General features: G+C 40.0%; 1 long non-coding RNA gene across 3 annotated transcripts in view; it reads left to right on the top strand.

Annotated features, from left to right (window-relative positions):
- The window catches only part of LOC131409479 (uncharacterized), a 282,348-nt gene that overhangs the window by 94,110 nt on the left and 166,923 nt on the right, over positions 1-21,315 (top strand). The window contains exon 5 of one of the 3 annotated variants that reach the window (XR_009220932.1): positions 15,603-15,857. The exons of the other annotated variants lie outside the window; for them this stretch is intronic. This is a non-coding gene — a long non-coding RNA (uncharacterized LOC131409479). Of the gene's footprint in view, positions 1-15,602; positions 15,858-21,315 lie in introns of those variants that run through there. 3 annotated transcript variants of the gene reach the window in all.

A 21,315-nucleotide genomic window follows, 5' to 3' on the forward strand; every position in this document is an offset into this window, starting at 1 on the left:
ATCACATTTTGGTGACTCAGAGCTGTAGGGCAAGAAGCCTTTCTTCTGCCTGTTCTCCCACCACCCCAACCCCAGTACCCTCAAGATTGTGTTTTCTCATGTTTTGTAAATTGCTTAGAGCTCTGCCAAGTTCTTCAATTTCCTTCGGCCCACTGCCTTGGCTTCCTTGTTACTTCTTTTAGGAAATTCAAAGGAGTCTCTTTCTGAGACTCAGTTTCTCATCTATGACTGAATTGTTATAGGACTGTTGAGATGATTCACTGAAAAAGTCCCAAGAAATCACTTAACTTCGAGCTTGTTTCCTAGAAGTTTCTTAGCAGAGTATTTATATTCTGTCTTATTTCCATTCTATCTCTTTTTGGTAAAACAAAATTTGGATATAATTTGGCTAGTGTATTAGCTTCCCAGGGCTGCTGTACCAAAGTACCACAAATTGGGTGTCTTAAAACAACTGAAATTGATTGTCTCACACTTCTAGAGGCCAGAAGTCCTAAATCAAGATGTCAGTAGGGCCCTGTTCCCTTTGAACTTGTAGGGGAACACTTCCTTGTCTCTTCCTATCTTCTGGTGGTTTGCGGGCAATCTTTGTCATTCTTGGCTTGTGGCTGCATAACTCCAGTGTCTGCTTTTGTCATCATGTGACATTCTCCCTGTATCTCTCTGTCTTCACATGGCTGTCTTCTTATAAAAGGACCTTCGGATTGGATTAGGGGTCCACTCTATTCCTATATGACCTCATCTTAACTAATTACATCTGCAACGACCCTATTTCCAAATAAGGTCATATTCTGAGGTATACTAGGAGCTGGACTTCAACATATGTTTTTATTGGGGGGGGGGGATGGAGAACACAATTCAACCCATTACAAGTAAGTACTAAATTATATGCTAAAATGTCCTAGTCCATTTAGTAAATATGTCATATAGACTTCTGTTTTGATTAGATTAGATTTCCTTGTTTAAGAAGTCTAGTCTTAGAATCACAGTCTTAGAGCTAAAAGGACGTATATCATTTATTTAACTTCCTTCCTCTTTATATTTCACTTTCCAGTCTTCTCTCTTTATTTCAAGCCTCCCAGCCACCATTTTCACCATCTCTAATCTAATCAATCCAGCAGCCAGGGTTCTCGCTCTATCTCCCTCCCCTTTCTAGGACAGTTATGTGTTCATATCAGTCATCTTGTTCTTTATAGGACAAAGGTCAAACTCGTCACCTTGGGACAAACTGTCCTTCAGTACCTGACCCCCATATAACTCTGAGGTGGTTAACTGTCTTGATTTGTTCCAGATGGTGCCAGTTTTAGCACTGAAGTCTTTGCATTCTGAGAATCCCCTCAGTCCTGGACAAACCAGGGCAGTTGTTCACTCTACTGCCTCCCTATGGCTTTAGGTACTCTCTAGCTATTACAGATTCCGTCTTGCTAATTGTGTATTGCCCTGATATTAGCTGTTTACTCATCAGGCTCTTCTGCTGAATTATGTGTTTCTTAAGGATTTTAGATCCAGCTAAACCTGAGTTTGGATTTCAACTCTGCTGATCTTAGTCAATGAATACCTTATTAAGCACCAATTTCCTCAAAAGCAAAAGGGGCACAAAACAATATATCCTTTGGTTGCTGTGAGGGTAAATTAGATATTATGAATAAACCACCTGGAAGACTATCTTATATATACTAGGTGTTGCATAAATAGTAGATTGTTTTCTCTGGTGAGTATGTCTGTATATTCCAGAGTACCTGTGCTCAGTAAATGCTTTTGAAAGAAAGCTCAAGGCTACAGAGTTCAAATCTCTTGAGCCATGATCTTTCTGTCCTGCCATTTTCTCTCTCTGACTCAAAAATAAATCCATTCTTTCAGAGGCTAGCCTTATTAAGAACTTGGCTCAAAGCCTTGCCAAATAGCATAGAATATGGCAGATGTATTTCCTACGGACCTCTTACTACTGGAATTTTCCATGTGTCAATAATTTTCTACCCTCCAGTGATTTTGATCCTGTTAGATTCAGCAACAGGTCCTTGAAAGGAAAACAGGAAACTGAAAAGATCTTGAACCCTTCCTTGTGCTCCAGTTCTCATGAACTCGAAACATAAACTCATTTAAAGTTGGTGTGGCAGCATCTACTGATTGGGGGGTCATTTAAAGCGTTTTCCTCCAGATCAGCCCCAAAAGGAAGTGACAATGTTTTATTTAACCTGATGGAGCTCGAGTTATGTGTATGAGGCTGCTGAGAATGAGTGAGGGTGTCCCCCATCCCAGAGGGGAGCAGGGAAAATCTTGATTGTAGTCAAAAGGATATCTCTGGCTCTTGGTTTTCTCTGAGATCCTCCTTGTGGAGGCCACTGGTTCTTTTTATCTAGCAGGTATTTGATGTCATGATGAGATTAATAATTCACACAGTCTAGGCAGTACTTTTCCAGTGAGGGCTGTGTGCAGAGAAGAGCAGAAGTGCTGGCAAAAGCCCGAGGGCTCCTGACAAGGTCAGATGCCTTATGCTTCAGAGGCAATCTGAATGCCCAGTAACCCCTTCCTTTCTGTGACTGACACAAAGACAGGCAGGGATTCTTGAAGCATTTTTAGATTTCTCGGCTGGGGTTAAAGTGAATTCAATCAAATAGACCTCTAAGAGTTGGCACGTCAATGACAACAACAGCAACAAAATGTAAACAAAATTTTAATTATCCGTATCAAACAGTAATTCAAGAGATGTTATGAAATGATACATGATTAATTGCTATAGGTGATGAGAGAGTTAGTGTATCCAGAGGAAGAAGAGGCATGATCTATTATTGTTATTATTCCTAGTGCTTATTTTGATTATTCCTATCTACCATTTTTTTGAGTTCCAGGCACTCTGCATTGCATATGTCTCCTTTGGTCTTTACACTAATTCTGTGAAATAGACAACCTTATCCCCATCTTATAAATGAGGAAACTGAAGCTCAGAAAGCCAAGCTGGCTTTTCAAGGCCGTCAGGATGGTAAGAGGTGGAACCAGTGTTTGACCCTGGAGTGATTGTCTCTAGACACTGCTTTTTACATGTGCTATGTCACCTGCCAATAATAATTAAAAATTAATGATCATTAAGAGGATCTTAGCATTTTGCAGGGACTGAAGAGTTTTCAAGACCGTTTATATCTCCTTTCCCACTTATTTCTCACGGCAACTGTGTGCATGGACAAGTTGGGGGTTACTATCTCTACCTGGCAAATGCTGAACTCAGACTAGAGTGAGGTTATGTGATTCCTAAGGTCACCAGCCAACTGATTAGCAACCGAGATGCTCTTGGAACTCAGGACTTCTGATTCCACAGGTGGAGCTTTGTGACCTGTGCTTTAGAGGATAAAAGGGGTCAAACCGCTGGTAGCTGCCATTTTTGGTTCCAACCTCTATGTATCCTGGGCAAGTTATTCACACTCTTTTAAGTCTTAGACAACACTGTTGGAGTGTAGGAGTGTGAAGGTTGGACACTGAGTGGAAGATAAATAGAATTAAGGCACTTTACTTGAAATGTTTCTTTTGCCCCACATTCACTTTCCTTCCCCACAGCGTGCCTCCTGTGATCTCCTTGGGAGGCATGAGATTTAGCTTTCTTTCCCAGCATGTGGAGATGCCTGAGTCCCAGAGGGTTTTTGCCACTAGCCAGATGGCCTCTTCATGTTGGGAAGATATGCCACTAGAGCACCAAGTTTTCTTTTTATGAAAGCTCAAATTACCCATGGCTGATCATATTTCTTCACACGGGAAGTTGGAATACTCATAACAAAATTGAATGGAAGCTAGAGTATGGTATATTTATAATAGTGAGCCTCCATTTTACCTCCAACTAGTGAGGTCTGGGGAGTCAATGGTCATACCTCTGCCCCAGGATAATCATTTATTAAATTGTAGGGCTTTCAGATAGGTAATGTGAAGCTCTATGGAGTCAGATACAGTTGGGGTGAATTCTTGGTTCTGTTAGTTACTCACTGGTGTTCTTGTTCAGCTTACTTAACCATTCCATGCCTCAGTTTCTTCTTCCAAACTGAGGATAATAATTCTAGAACATTCCTTTTAGAGTGGCTGTGAAGATTAAATAAGAATATCCCTGTAAAGCAGTTACCTCTGTACCTGAAATAGACTGAGCATTCAATAAATGTTTACTGTTAATGTGCTCAGTGCCTAAGATACAGTGGTTGATAATAAATGTCAGTCCCATTTCTCACTGGTTGGTATTTCTTCTGTCATTGCTTAAGGTGGTATAATGCATGGGTAAAGTGCCCTGGTAGTTTTTCTTCAGAGTAAAATTGGCAAGTCCACTCACCTGAGTTAGGCTTCTATATTAAGGTACTCTACTGGCAGTAATAAGAATTTTATATGCTATGTTCACTAAAAAATATAAAGTCTACCATTGGCTTTCAACATAATAAATATTGAGAAGTAGATAGCTTTTTTTTCCTTATTTTTCAAGTTGAGTTGTCATCTGCTATTGAAGTAGAAAAGAGTGAGAAGACGGAACAGCAGAAGGTAAGATGTTTGAGAGGCATTTTTAGTGTATCAAGAGATGAGTTTCACTACTCATTTTAAAACTCGCCAGCTTCCAGTATGGAAGCTGGGTCTCCCTGGCTAGACTGCAAGGTCTACAAGGGTACCCACTGTAACTGAACTCCCTCTGCGTTTCTTACATGCACATAGGCACCATGTAAAGTGTCCCTTTCCTCTATCTATATTTCTGTTTGCAATTCTTCAGTTCATGCCTCTGTACCTTTGTACATGTTGTTTTCTCTGCCTGGAACCCAGTTCCCAGTTGTCTGGCTGTACAACTCATTTCTCGAGACTGAACTTAAATGTTATCTCCTCTGGAAGTGGGCTGCTTGTGCCCATTGAGGGCTGGGTAAGTTTGCCTTCTTGATCCCCTTGGTATTTCTTGGACAGGAAGCAGAACCACTCATTGCGACATCAGCTGGAGAACAGCAAGTGCTTAGATAATTCTGACACAGCTAGCACAAACAACATCATCAATACTCTCTGACAAAAGGTCTCTGGGTATTTTTAAGGTATTCACCTGGCCAAATCATCTTGGCCCTGTCTCCAAAGATATTAGATTCTTGATGTCTTGGGCTACCTGTTATAAGAAGTTTGTGTGGCTTTAGAGGCAGAGGAATCAAGATTTGGCTCTTGGTTCCTACTACCTATTAGCTGTGTGAAAAGTGAATCTCAATTTTCTCATTTTTTAAACAGAGTATAATGATAGCTACTTTGAAAGTCTGACACGTGATTAACTATGATAATGTAGGTCAAGTATCAAGTATGTCCCTGGGATCCAGAAGACACTCAATGAACAGTAGTTACTATAAGGTTGTCTGTCCTTAGAGGACATTCTGGGGCCCTTTGCTAAGAAACGGCAGTTCAGTTTCCATCATGCACACATAAAACCTCCTTTTACAAAACAATCCTAAATGTAGCTTATCATAGAAACAGTCTCTCTGCACCTGCTACTCCAGCTCTCTGGAAATAATAACTCTTGCCAACCACAAGGGTTACATTCCTGGAAAATGTTAATGTTGGTAAAGACTGTTGCTAGTGCAATCAAGGTATAACCAAAAATATGAGTTTAAGAGATAAACCATAAAAATAGCATTACATGTATTTTAAAAGCAAATAAATGTTATAGAGGACATCTAAATCTAAAACACAACAGTTTTGTCTAGATTAAATTCTTGATGTTCCCTCTACAGATGTTGCTGTTATTACAATTATATTGATGAGGAAACTGAGGCTTAGAGAGACAATGTGTAAGGCCCTTTACTTGTTTCATCTCCCTTCATGGCATCTACTAAGAACAGTTTGAATGAACAATTTGAATGACTTACTGCTTTTTTGTTATAACAAGGAATCAATGTTGGATTTGGTTGTTATTTTGTTTGTACCATAACCAGGGACAGTCATACTTCTGGAAGACACATGCAAGGTACAGGAGCAGAATGGAAATCAAAGTAGCATGCACTTTTTTTTAACATTTAATTTTGGACTAATTTTAGACTTAGATAAAAGTTGCAAAAATAGTACAAAAATTTCCCTTTATGCCTCACCCTGCTTCCCCAAATGTTAACAATGTTAACAAATCTTACATAACTATAGTCCAATTATCAAAACAAGGGAATTAACACTGGTACAATATTATTAACTAAATTACAGACTTTTTCAAAATTTACTAATTTTTCCAATAACATTCTTCTTCTCCTTTAAGATCCAATGCAAGACCCTACATTGCATTTAATTTTTATATCTCCTTAGTCGCCTCCAGTCTGTAACAGTTCCTCAGACTTTTTTTATCTTACATGACCCTGGCACTTCTAAAGAGTATTGATTGTTTATTTTGTAGAATATCCCTCAATTTGGATTTGTGCGATGTTTTCTTATCGCTGGAGTGGTTGCGTATTTTTGCCAAGAATGCCACAAAAGTGATGTGGCATCCTCTGCATGCTGTATCAAGGGGTTCAGGATGTTGGTATGTCTTATCACGGATGATGCTTACCTGCATCACCTGGTTATGTTGGCATTTGTCAAATTTTTCCATTGCAAAGTTACTGTATTTCCCTTTGTTGTTGACAGATATTTCAGGCGGGATATTTTGAGATTATGTAAATGCTCTTTCTCCTTGAACTCGCACCCTCTAACTTGTGGCTCTTACCTGCAGTACTTTTCACTGTGGTGTTTGCCTACTGGTGATTCTAGATTTTCTTTTATTCTTCTACATTTATTAATTGGAATTTTACTGTCATGAAGAACTATCTCTATTTATTTATTATTTGATTTCATTATATCAGTAGAACTCATGGGTATTTATTCAATTCTGTGGGTTAAAATCCAATACCATCATTATTTATTTTGTAAAAGCAGTACCCTCTTCACAATTGCCCTGACTGCATTGGAAAGACCTAAACTGAGCTTTCTCCTCCATTATGCATTGAAATATTTATGTCAGCATATTCAGGTCTGCTTGTGGCTACTGAGATAGAACACAGAGCATAAGAATATGACAGAGAGAGAGAGAGAGAGTGGGAGAGAGAGGGCTAGAGAGAAAGATAACTGCATACTAAGTAGAGGCATGCATCAGAGACCCTATATGCTATCCTGGAGTAAGTAGGAGAAGGAACTATCAATTCATCCTGAGAAAGAGTGCTTAGGCCTCAGTAAAATTGGTAACATACAAAAATGAGCAATAATTGAGGCTTCCTTTGTGGTGAAATTTATCTCTAGCCAAATAGACCTCTTGTAGATTTTTGTCCTATTTCAGAATAGATAGAACACGGGGCTGGCCAGCAACATTGACTGAATCTCTTTTGTGAGTTTGTAGAGTAGGGAGGGATTAAAGAAAGTAGGAGACATGCAATGCTCTGAAAATACTTATATGTGATGTGGAGTAATGAGAGGGAAAAAAAAAAAAAACTCAATCCAAAATATTGGATTAGAGACCAAAATTCAAGCTCTAGTCCTGACTTTGTATCCTTGGGGCTTAGTTTGCTCATCTGAAAAATGAAACTATTATATTTGCTGGTCTCTGAAATCCTTCCCTGTCATCTCTCACATCCTGCTCCATTTCCTCTAATGTGTTTGTTTAATGTTAGTAAAGTGGGTGGGTTGTATTAATTTATGAGGAATTCCTAGAGAGCTTGAAACATGTTTAGCCCCAGGGTCTATGAACTAAATGTGCCCCAAAGAGGACCAAGGCAAACTGGCAGGATTTACAATGCCTGGAAAGGCTCTGGGAATTACTGAAGACAAATGCACGAAGCCATTCTGTGCTCGTGGTTTCAGCGTAATTGTTCTCATTCAGTTGCTGTTGGGCACATATGCTAGAGAGCTTGGTTTCAAGCCTAGCATATGGTAGTTTTGGAATAAAGTTTGGATTCTTGTTAAGATTTTTGGCTCATGTGTCTTCTCAGTTCTAGCAAATGACAGAAGAGAGAGTAGAATAAGGGGACTATTCTAGTTAGGGTATTACATAAGTGAAGTCTGCTTTTCTCCACTCATTGAGGGGGCTGACATTTAGCATTTAGAAGCTGGCATTATGTTGTTTCTTTTTCTTTGTTTGTATCTATGTGTCTTTGTATATTTCTTTGTGCCCTTCTTTCTTTCTTTGTGTTTTTCTTGTGTCTTTCCTTCCTTCCTTCCTCCCTCCCTCCCTCCTTCCTTTCCTCCCTCCCTCCCTTTCTTTTTTGACAATGAATTCTTTGGAGGATAATCTATGACCCAAAGATGAAGAGAGATTTTTCTGTGAGACAAGTTTCTCCTCACTGGAAAGCCTTGAAAAGAAGAGAGGCCACAGGCAGCATGGTTCTCTCTGTAGCCAGGCCAGAACCTACTGTCTGCTGAGGGAGAGTTCCTCCTGGGGCACACCGTCCAGGTAAAAGAAGAGAACAAATTCACTTCCCTCAGGAGAGCCCAGGTCCTGAGCTTTGCATTTGTGAATTCCCCCACACAGAAATTAGAGTCAGAAGAGACTTTACAGTCCTTTTAGTTAGTGATTTTCCAAATTGTGCTCCCAGGTGAGCTAGATGATTGGAGGTACCTCAAGGTTGCTAAGGCTGATGGGTGGGTCTCTGAGTCCCCCACTCCCACTTTAGCTAATGTAGCACGTTAGTTAAGGGCTTGGAGAGTGGAGCCAGGCTTGCTGGGTGTGATGCTGGTTATTAAGTATGAGATCTAGGTCAAGTTACTTAGCCTCTCTGTGCCCCAGCTACTCATCTGTAAAATGAGAATAATAATAATAATAATAATAATAATAATGCTTACCTCATAAGGTTGTGTGAGAATTAAATAAGCTAATACATTTGAAGTGCTTAGAATAGTGGACGGCATATGGTAAGTGCTTTGTAAGTCTTTTCTGTTGTTATTAATAGCGTATACATCATCACCATCACTGAAATTCTGCACATCAGTTCAGCTAATGAGAAGGTTTAGCTGTTAAGAAAATACTTTACAGACACACACACACACACACACACACACACACACACACACACACACTGGTATTTTTCTAATTTTATCCAGAGTAAAGCAACCTTGTTATGTAGTCTGCTAAACTCTGCTTGAACATGCCTGGTGATAAAGAGCTATTTCACCAACTCATATGGCTGCCTGCTTTGGTGGTAATAAGCTCTTGCTAATGAGCTAAAATCTATTTCCTCGTAGCTTCAATCCAGTAACCCTTTTTCTCTTCTCTGGGATCATGCTGAATTTGTCTCTTAACAACTAGTCTTCCACCTGGCCCCAAAATTAGCTCAACATTGTTGATGGCATCTAGTCTCCTCGCTTACATAATTCCAATGCAAGTGAGCTCACTACCTCCTGTGGCAGCTTGTCTGGTTGTTGGTCAACACTGATGATTAGAAATTCTTCCTGCAGCCAAACTGACTGGCCTTTCCCTGTGCTTGCACCCACTGGCTTCCCTAGAGTTGCTTAAAATTCCAACTCCCCTCCTCCAAGTGGGCTTTAAGATAATAAAAAACAGGCAATCCTCTTGTCTTCTCTAGGCCAATGATTCTTTCAACTGCCTCTTATGTGAAGAATTTCTTCAGGATTCATCATTCAGTCTGTCCAAAGCCAAGGTAGTAATAATGACAGTTTCTCATTCCCATCTCTTCATTCTCGAAGCCCCCAAGAATTTTTGTGTCTCATGATGTCTCCAGCTCTTCCTTTTCATTCACTTGCTCTGGTTCTCCGTTGTCAATGCCCACCAGGGAGAAAGCACTGGGAGCTGCACCTCCTTCCGCCACCACTGAGTACAGAACACTGATGTCTCTGCAAAGGCTGCTGCTTCTCTGGAAGCTGCCAGCTTTGCGAGGTCAATGGGGCATTTGCTCCTGCCTCAGGGTGTCAAAGAACTTTGAGTTCCTTGCGGAGGCCCTAATCCCCAACATCATATCCCCTAGGCACCAAATCAGTGATGCGGTGTCCCTGGGTCTTAGGGCTAAGTGGAGCCAGCCTCCCTCTTTTAATGGCTGACACACTTCCATGGGGCTGGGGGACAAATAATTGCATAGGACACTCCTTACTGTCCTTGCTCCCCCAAGTGCATATGCAAAAATATTTTCCTTGTTTTGTGCATAGAGGTTGCTCCCTGTTGCCCACCCGTCTGCTCATGTATATCTTACCCAGTCTGAGCTCAAGTTGGGACCCCCAAGACACAGGACAAGCTTTCCAGAACCATTACCTTCACATTTCCTCACTTCTACTTAAACCAGGAATTAATTGACGTAAATCAAATGATGATGCAAATATAAATATTTGGTCCAATTTGTGGTAGTGATAGGAAGTGTTCCATAGGAGAACTTGAGCTAGAATGGACAGAGGGATTTCCATGAGGGAGTGGGGTTTGACCTGAGGAGTGTTCATGTAAGCAGAGGTGATGAGCTGCAAAGTCTGTGTCTGTCTGGGATGCTAGTGTACACGTGTATGTACATTTGCTCAGTACACTCTCCTGGGATATATGGATAGAGTATAATGTGATTGCTTTGGGTAATAATTAAAATAATTAGGCTTAAATTAGAACCATTGACTTGGAAGGCTATTTTCTAACAGTGATTTACTCTCCTACAAACAAAAAAATCAATACTATTTACATAGTGCAATCACATTCAAATTGCTATGTTTAGATAGCATTTACACCTTACCAAAGATGACAGTAATGGTTTCTTTGTCCATAATGGTCAAGTTGTAACCAGATAATCTAAAGACAAAGTAAAGCCCCTGTTTCATCATTTATCATTTTTTAATTTTCTATAATTGGATTAAGTGCAGGTTCTAGACCTTAACTCTTCTAAAACGAGTTTTGGAATTGTTTGTGACTTAAAATTTTTTATCCTTGAACACAACTTTTCTTATATGTGAAATCTCTATTTAAGCCCATTTGTTCTTTCATCTATTTCATAGAGAAAAATTTATGAAATATACAATATGTGCAAGGCAACAATGCTACTGCAACAGGGAGTGTCAGAAATGAATAAAGCATCATCTTTGCTCTCAAACAATAGATGGACAAGTAGGGCGGAAGCTTCCCTTGTACTGTAATCCCAGATAGGATATAATTAGCATTAGGATGTGGCACAAGCCAGGAACAATGGGAATAAATAGGAGGGAGTCACAACCTTTTAACTGAGGTATTGGGAAGGCTTCAATAGGAGATTTTCTACGGGAGAAAAATCTCAGGGAAGAGTCTTCAAGGAATAAAGCAAGGCATGATCCAAGACCTAGAAGATTGGAAGTCCAGTGCACATTGAGAAAACAGCAGATATTTGGGTGCTGATAAAGAATGAGGACTTGGGAAGAGTTTGGGCTGACCATGCAGCTTTTCTAGATTTCACCCGGCGTTAGAAGACAGGCTTTAAGGAGTTTGTCCCCTGCCCTTACCCAATGAGGAGACTGTGAGGAGTTTGGAGCAGAGGAGTGACGTGATCAGAACTCGGCTTCTGCATCTCTAGTTTTGTGATGTTCATCCCATCACATTCACCTAGATCCAGCTGATGATGTCATAGATCCTCTAGAACCCTCGCTTTTCGGATGAACAAACTGAGGCACAAAGAGAACAAGTAGTTAAACTAACATTTTGCCCTAAAGATAGATGCTTTGGAGACAGCCTCATCTTCTCTTCAATGGCATCTAAGTCTCTGCTTTGGTTAGGGCTCAAGCCTCCTGAGAAGGGGAAAGAGAAAGAAAAGAAATAAACATTTGCAGGGATTTTGTCAAGTGAAGAACATTTCCATGAAGAATATATATATATTGTCATTTGATCCTCACATAATCTTGATTTGAATGAGCTTTCCTTGGTTGTGAGGCCAAGGGGTTCTTGGGCTTGTTTTGGAAGGGAAGAAAAGGAGAAGAGAGGAAAGGAGGAAGAACAAAAATAATTAAAGTTTCTTATGAGCTGGACCTTGTGCTAAGACCTTTTGAACATATTTTCTCTGCAATTTTCTCTGCCCTAGGAGGTTGATGAAATGCTCATCATTTTTACAGATGAAGAAATTGAGGCTGAGAGTTATATAACTTAAAATACACACAATTATTGAACACTTACTATTCTAAACACTTTTTGAATCTAAACCACTCAGTCATCACAACAGCTTTAGAGGTGGGTAAATTAAGTCAATTTTATAGATGAGGAAATGGGGAAGAAGAGTCTAAGAATGTTGATCAATGTGAAATAACTAGTACATTCATGGGCTGGAAGTTAAACCCAAATAATCTGGCTCTAGAGTACACTTCCTTCATTACTATACCATATTTGATATCAATTTACCAGTGGACATAGAATTTCCACATGATGGAATACCCTATATCCAAAGCTTGTGCACCTTTCACTACTCCATGGGGCTCAAAATGTCTTCAAGCAATTCAATTCAATGCAATGCATGGAATTCAAAACACTTATTGACCACCTAGTTTATGCCAGACTTTGTGATACATGTTGGAGATACATCAACACACACACACACACACACACACACACACACACTCACATACCCTGCCCAATATGAGGCTATCATTGAGTTGGTGAAATAAAGATCCTTTGGGGTTTACAATGTCCATTAATAAATCTATTTACTTATGCCAATAGCTCAGAAGCACTATATTTTAAATATATATTGAAATATTGATTATATCTATTTAATAACACCTTCCATTATTAATACCAAGCATTTGACTTATCTATTCCTACATAACAAATCACCCCAAAACTTAGTGGTTTAAATATTAAAGAAAGGCTCATCTTATTTGCTTACAAATCTGATGGTTCTGCAATGTTGTCTGGGCTCATATGGATGGTTCTTTTGCTGGTCTCTCCTGGGGCCACTCACAAGGTAGCAGTCATCTGGATGCTTGATTTATGCTGGATGATCTAAGATGGCCTCAAATATCTAGCAGTTGGTGCTGACCCTTAGTTAGGCCAGCAGACAAGAAGAAGAGTGAGATGTGGAGGAGAAGAAAGTGAGGACAATGTGGAATTCATCAACCATCTCTGCATCTGTTTGTCACTGTCTCTGACTGCAAAGAGTTTCAAAGACAATGGCCTTCCAAATCTCAAACAAGCTCCTCTTTTGTCCAGTTATAACATAGTATCACATAGGGAAAGTGATTTGAGGAAACACAGTTCCTAGCTTAGTTTATGGAGCAAAATGTAGCCCAGTCCACCCCTTGTCAACTTGGCATCCATACAACCCTGTTTCTTTTTAATCACATTGAGTTTTGAAATTAAGTAATAACAAAATCATGTTTCAACTTTACATAACGCACCTATCCCTCGTACAACCAAAAATATGTTAATTGTATCGCAGAAATAGGATGCACAATGTCTCATATGCCGCTTTATCCTTCTTGTGGTGATGTCCATTCTTCTCCTAGCTGAATCACACTCTGCCTTTGGTATCTGATAACTTAAATACTGAGATAGAAAAAGTTAACTATTCAAATATTTTGTGTCAGATAGTAAGATAATAGGATAGGGAAAAAGAAAAAGAACAAAATAATTACTTATTATTCATGCAAATAGATTTATATCAAAGCAAAGAAGAAACTGTGCAGTCATCAGATCTGCAAATGGTCACATGGTCATAGCTGCTAATCATAACTGCTTCTGCTACTCCATTTCATATTTCTTTTGCTCTTGGTAAGCACCTCAAGTGATCATGGCTCCTTGCATTATTTTTCAAACCTTCATCCCTGAGGGTCTGTACTATTTGTTGTTCTGTCTATATTGAGTTGTTGTAGTTTTCATTAGCTTTTATCACAACACATAGGAGTACAGAAAGTACCCCAGAGGAGCTCTTGTATTCCAGACATACTCCTCCTTGACCCATGGGTTCCTGTTAGCCAATATCTCTTTGATAGTTAGGATCAGTCACCCCAGTCTGCTCAGCATCCTCCTCTTTTTGCCTATAGTGTCAATGATATGAAGAACCAAAAATGGCCCGTGACAGTTTCATGTTCCTGTTTAGTGGTGTTATAGTTGTATTCCCTGACAGAGGCATCATCCCTAGAGAACTGAGACCTCTAAACCAGCTGAGCCCAAGGTGGTGGTAAAGGGGGATACGATTTTTACTGGCTCATTAGGAGTTATAGCGAGAGAAGCCACTCTCACTTTTACCCATTGAAAAGGGTAGAGACAAGAGTTGAAAAGAACAGCGGACTAGGGAATCACTCTCATGTTGCAAAACTAATTTCCTAATTAAGGAAAATTTTATGGTCCTAGCAGAATGGACTTGACATTGCCCAGCTGGATTTCAGAATTTCTAGGAGCCAGTGACTGTTGTGCACCTCCTGTCCCTCCCTTTTTAATGTGTCTATTGAAATTGTTTGTTCCTTTGTGCTATAGACTGAATATTTGTGTGTCACAATATTTGTGAATATTGTGTGTCTCACTCCCACCCCCAGTTCATATGTTTATGAATTTGTAATCTAATCCTCAGTGTGAGAGTTATTTGGAGGTAGGGCCTTCGGGAAGTGATTAGATCATGATGGCAGAGCCCGCATGAATGGGATTAATGCCCTTATAAAAGAGACCTCAGAGAGATCTTTTGTCCTTTCCACCATGTCAGGCTACATCAAAAAGACAGTCCTCTGGGAAATGGGTTCTCACCAAACACTGAATCTGCTGGGGACTTGATCCTGGACTTTCAAGACTCCAGAACTCTGAGAAATAAATTGATGTTGTTTCTAAGCTAGCCAGTTTATGGTATTTTTGTTATAGGAGGCTGAGTGGAGAAAGACATTGTTTCACTGTTGCATGTTGGGTGTTTGGGGAACATGAAACTTGCCTTTTTAGTTTATAGATGTCTGGTTCAAGGGGACTTTCATACAAGGGTCTGCCCCCAAGGAACCACCTACACGTCTGGACTTGAGACAGAGCATGAGATCACGGACTTCAAGCCAGATGACTTGACTGACGGGATTTGGGAGTTCTTGAGAGAGGATAGATATAGTTTGTATGTCAGGGGGTATGAATCACTGGGGCAAAAGGGCAAATTCTGTCTTTCTCCCTACTTCTCTGTGCATCAAGGGGCTGAGCTCTGCAGATTGCAGCACCAGGGCTCCCTTGTCCGCTGACTTTCCTTAAGTTTGTCCAGTGGGAGGTGCCAGTAGTAGACCAGAGAGTAGGAGGAGAGCAAGGCTAAGGCTTTATTCTGTCTGCTCCCTCTCTGCTTCAAAGTCATTTTGTCAGGAGCTGTGTTCTTCCATAGCTACAGCTCTACAGGTAGACCTTACATCCCAAACTCCCCCATTTCCCCTTTATGACTAGGGGCTATGAGGGACCTCTGGCCCATGTTAGTCTCTGGGTGTCTCAACATTGTTTTTGGGTTCCCTTAATCCAACTGACACTTCTGTAAATAGTTACATCCTTACAAAATCTCTTCCAAAATCCCAGCTGAGGGTTCCATTTCCTGCAGAACATTGTCTGATATGTCTAGTTTTAGGTGCTGCTTTTTGTGTGTGTGTGTGTGTGTGTGTGTGTGTGTGTGTGTGTAAGATTGGCCCTGAGCTAACACCTGTTGCCGATCCTCCTCTTTTTGCTGAGGAAGATTGGCCCTGGGCTAACATCCGTGCCCATCTTCCTCTACTTTATATAGGACACCTCCACAGCATGGCTTGACAAGTGGTGTATCGGTCCACGCCCGGGATCTGAACCTGCGAACCCGAGGCTGCTGAAGTAGAGCATGCGAACTTAACCACTACGCCTCTGGGCAGGCCCTTAAGTGCTGCTTTTTTCACTTACTAGGTTTGTGACCAATGACAAATCATATAACTATTCTGAATTTAATATCTTCATCTATAAAATAGAATTGTAGGGGAACATCACATTTATTGAGCATTTATCACATACTAGGCACTTCATGTATGTTAGTTAATTTACTCTTTATTTAATTTTTATGAATGTATCTTTTCATCATTGCATCCCTAAACCTATACAGATACCTGCAACATGGTAAACACTTAGTAAGTGCTTATTGAGTGAATGATGTAGGCATGAGATTGGTATCATTATCTTAGGTATAAAGAAATTGATGCTGGGACACATCAAGCTACAGATGAAGATCATAGGGCTAAGGAATGGCATTGTTGGAATTGGAAGCTAGGTTGTCTAATTTTTGAACTTTGGCTCTTTCCAGTAAACAGTCTTGCTTATCCACCTAGCCAACCCTTACAGGGCTGTTGTGAAAGTAAAAAGAAATAAAAACATATTATGAATTCTAAAATCTACTTAAACATACTGCATCATCATTATCTTTATGAACATGTTTTAGAACTTCTTTCTCACTCCTCTGCCCCAGAGTACCAGGCAGTCCTTCAATACAAACTCATTCTCATATAAGTGTTGGCCAAACATAAATACGAGGGTTGATTGCTAGGGAAAAAGAAAAAGAAAATTATTTCAGGGTTTTCTGCTCTTTTTTATAATTTTCTTAACTGTATTCTTCTAACAACATGGCTAATCAGGAAATAATTTTTCAGGTTTCAAAATACAGCATTAGAAGGAAAAGATTATTTTAGAGAAAGAATTTAGGCTTTGGATCTGGATATGTCATGAAAATATTTTGAGACTGTAAGTTTAGGAAAAGCTTGAACTTGGTTCTCTGATTCCCAAGTCACAAGTAAATGAAGTCATGAGAGTCACAAGAAATTGTTCCTGGGACCTTGGGTAAAAATTGAGATTTTGAACCTTGGGACACGTTATTGACTGTTTCCGTGATGAAACTTAGGTCTCCTGGGGAGTCTGCAAGATTGACTAGACCCAAAAGGCAATGGACTCTTTGATGAGGAAGTGGTTGAAAGAGCTTTATAGAAGTTATATACAGCATGGTATCCATGCCATTTTTTCCCCTCTATGTTGCTTATACATCACTTTAGAAAGTTCAAAGTATGTAATAGCACAAAAATAGTGATGAGATAGATCTGTCTCTTAGGGCAACATCCTTGGCTGTGGAAGTCTCCTTCCTTTGCTTACCAGAGACCAATCCTATTGACTTGTGGATCTATTATTTTGGAGATCTGAGATTCTATTTACACTTGTATAGTAGTTGAAACAAAACAAACGCACAGAGAAGAGAGTGTCTAAATAGTGAAACTGGTTTTAGCAAACACAAGCATCGAAATTAATGTAGTTCTTCCAAGTGGTCACCCTGAGAAACTGAGATCTTACGTGAGTGATGATGACTTTGATGAACTGCATTCAAATATGAACTATACGAAGTAAAAAAAAAAAAAAGAAATCCTGAAGATTATCAGAATCTTTCCCTACAGTCATTTGTTCCCTACAGAACATTTCAGTCATTCTTTTATTTATACGCACTATTTATAGTGCTATTTATTCAGCACTTGCTAATGTGTCAGGCATTACTCCCAGCATTGTGGCTTGTAGATGTCACAGTTCAGGTTTGAGGAGCTTAGCTAGTGGGACAGAAAAGCAAACATCAATAACAAAGGATGGGAAGTGTGTGCAGACAGGTAAGCTCAAAGGGCTCTGGAAAACAAAGAAAGGACACTTCAGCATTCTGGAGGATCAGGGAAGTATAACTAGAAGAGAAAACTCTCAGGCTGAATTTTGAAGGATACTCAGGAGTAATCCAGGTAGAAAAATTAGAAAATCAAAGGTAGCATAAGCCAAGGAATCTGGGCGAGAGAAGATGGTTTATGCATCAAGCAAATTCTTTATGGCCAGAGCATAAATCAGGTATTGGAATGCGAGGGGAAGAGACAAGAAATGTAGGTCAAAGGCATCACCATATAAAGGACATCTGTGGGGCCACCTTCCTTAGAGTCAGTCTCCTTTGACCACAATCAGAGTCTACAAATGGATTATAGCCAGTGTTGATTTTCTACTTGCCTGTAGTACCAGCTTTGGGGAAAAGGCCTGTTAATTACTGTCCCAGATTTTAATTGTAAGCAGCCTATGATGAGATTTCAAGGTAACTTTGTTTGCTGTCCTAATTGCCTGTGCTTCTTGAAATCTATTTGTGTTTTCCACCTGCATCACTCCTTGGAGTAATGAGTTTGGTTGTTTACTGACTGCTGCCTGATGTCTGGTCCTCCACCCACATCTTGATGTAGAGAGACACTATTATTAAAAGTAATTCTCCTTCACCCACAACCTCACCTTCAGATAATTCCCCTAAGGTCCCAGTGCTGGCTCAGATGGGAATTGAGGTTGGTTTCTCTCTCTAGGACTTGATGGTTTGAATGACCAACTTTCCTATCACCCAGATTCTCTCATCCTAGACTTCAGATAATTTCTTCTACTTGCTCAGTGCTCCCAGCATGCCTCACAGGTGAGGTCATATGGCCTAGGGCTCTAAGAATAGAGTCTTGACTTCTGGGAGTCTTTGCTAATGGTTTGTTTTTGTTTCCATATTAGCAAACAGTAAAGTGAAGGTAACTTTAATTTGGGGTTAAGGGGCCAGTATCAGATGGAGCTGCGAACTCTTCCATCCACGTTAATGATTAGCAAGCCAAAGACCCACCCAAAGCCCCTTTGGATCACTTGAAAATCAACAACAAGGGAAGCCTTGTATAGCCTGTACTGGGTAACAAATGAATTTCTTTTCAAGGCAAGAAGAGTGTAAGAAGATCCTTTTCTGTCAAGTTCCTGGATTGCCTTCCCTTAAAATAACCATCTGCCAAATAGCCCACCAGATCTGTACAGCCCATTTGACTACCTGCTCAAATTTTTGCTGGGTTAACCACAGTGCCTCCATCATCCTGTTGACTCAAGTAATTGCTGCCACTCTGGGGTTTTCTCCTTTGTGAAATCCAGCGGTGCTAGGGAGGTGGCTGCACTCTTTAGGATGTGCAGTCTCAGATGTCTCCCTGAAAGTTCCCTCAGAGTCACATTGACTGAGTTTTCAATATGTTAAGAAACTTCTATACTTTTGCAAAGTTCTTCTTAATACAACAGGCTTACTGATCTTGATGACATTGCCAAGTGGTTCCTGCTTCTCACCAGGAAAGCCAAGAAAACCTCACTGAAAGGGTTTCCATCTTGCTTTCTGTTAGGCGGAGTTGGCAGCTAATGTTTTGTAGCCATGCTCTGTTTTCTGTTCTATTGGCCTGTGAGTTCCTTGAGGGCAAAAAAAAAAAATGGCTATGTTTGCATTAAAAAAGTATTCACTGAACACCTGCTATATGCCTTGAATATGTATTTTTGGCACCTCACACAGGGCATGACCCAAAAATGATGCTCCAAAACATTGCATGAGTGGAGGGCCTGCCCTTCTCAGGTGTCCTCCTCTTCCAACTTGTTATTACTAGCACCGTGCCCACTTGTTCCCCACGTGGCTACAGTGGTCTAGCCTCAGCGTCTATGGTGTATTATATCTGTGCATCTTTTCCTGCATAAATTTTAGAAACATTCTTCAGCTTTAGAGTGAAAAAGTGTCAAAGAATCCCTGAATCTTCAAAAGGGGAACCAGAGGGAAACTTGATGCAGGAAATTGATCTGGATTTCCTTGCACCTGAATCCTAGGTCCTATGGCATACCTGGCATACATGTTTATCATTCCACTTAGCATTAACTCTGAGTCTTTACACTATTTCTATTTCTCTTCTTTCTTCACTTAGCTTTTGATAACCTTCTCTGTTCCTGATCCATTTGCTAAGCCCTGGCCCCACATTGGAATTTTTTTGCCTCCATGGTCTGTCTTACTCTGCTCACATCTGCCCAGATCTGATACCCTAGCCTGTCCACACATGGTTTGGTCCTGTTACATGGAGTGTTAAGTGAACATCTACTCCAGGTTTCTTATGTGCAGCTCCTACAAGCTTGGGTTTGTGTTATTCACCCAGACACCCTGTGCTTTCTGACTTGACTCATCTCTCCTTGCCCTCCTCAGCCCAGATCTGGGGTCTCTAAGTTTTAGAATATGAATGCTTGAGAATTCCTTGCTCCTGTGTCACCTAGAACTTTGGATAATGACACTTTTTTCAGTCATCTCAATGCCAAGGATGGATACTGGGAAGACAGGTTTTTTGACAGACCCCTAACCCTGGCTCCCATGCCCATGCCTGGTATCCCTTTTCTAGGACAAGAATTGGACTCGTCTGATAACAGACTGGGACCCTGTGCTATTAGTACTAGAAGGGAGCACTTTTTCCATATCAACTTATCCACTACTCCACTTTTTCCATATCTACAAGGTGTTAAAACTCATTAATTTGATAATGATGTCTAAAATCTCCAATTATACAAGAAGAATCAAAGTGAAGTCACTGATGATGATTCTTTAGACATATTTCAGGCAGACAAAATGTTGGACTAACTTCAGTGTTCTATTTTAAACTAGTGGTTTAGAGAAAGGCTGATACAGCCTCAGTCTGCTCATTGTTCCTCCCAAATGCATCATTCCAATGCTCTGCCTGCTTGAGTGAACCTTTGTGCATCAATGCTCTGAAGTTTATCTGTATCATACTGATAACAAGATTAAAAAATATTACAATGTAGGAATGTTCTGAATTTACTTCCTCAAGGGCATTTGCTTACAAGGATAATGAAAATGATATGCATATTTAACTCACATAACACCTATTTTCTAACCCTATTTTAACACCCGTTTTTCAGGGCTGTAAAAAGAATAGCTACCTTCAGTACACGGGCAAAGGGAGAGTCACCTGAAGACCATTAAGGACTAAAAAATAATGATAAAGATCATATACATACTAGATATCTATATTTCACTTAAAAATAATACCATTGAAATGTTTTTATGCTTTCTATTTCTAAAATATGGATTTTGTTTTTCTTAATTTCGATAACAATACTTTTGTCAAGTCAATAATAAATATAAAACAGCTATGAAAACACAGTTGAATGAATTGTCATTTCTTGAGTTTCAAGATGGTAGAAGAGAAGAAAAGAAGGTCCATAAAGATACCTTGAAAATGTTCTTTCCTAACATCCATATTTGTTGACCATGTTTTAGTCATTCCATAAGTACTAGTGACCCAGAAATAGAAGACAAAGTCTTTACTTTCTGTGATAGTCTTTAGTGATGGCTGTCAAATATTTCCCATTGTCCCCTTTCCAGGTACTTCCTGGCTTCTCTGTGGCTGGGTGAGTCATGTGGCTACTTCTGGCCAATGAGTTGTGAGAAACAGTACTTGTGTCACTTCTAGGTAGACCATTCCAACGTTAGTACAAAACTCTTCATTTCCTCTGCCATGGCTGCTGGCTGTGCTGGAGATAGAGGCTGCTCCCCTTGAGTGTGGGTGGAACCTGTGAATATGCTGGGTTATCACCTCTGTGATTACATTACCAATCACTCAACTTTGAGTTAATCAAAAGGGATGTAA

The sequence above is a fragment of the Diceros bicornis genome, chromosome 8 (assembly GCF_020826845.1).
Source record: "Diceros bicornis minor isolate mBicDic1 chromosome 8, mDicBic1.mat.cur, whole genome shotgun sequence".
Lineage (NCBI taxonomy): Eukaryota > Metazoa > Chordata > Mammalia > Perissodactyla > Rhinocerotidae > Diceros > Diceros bicornis.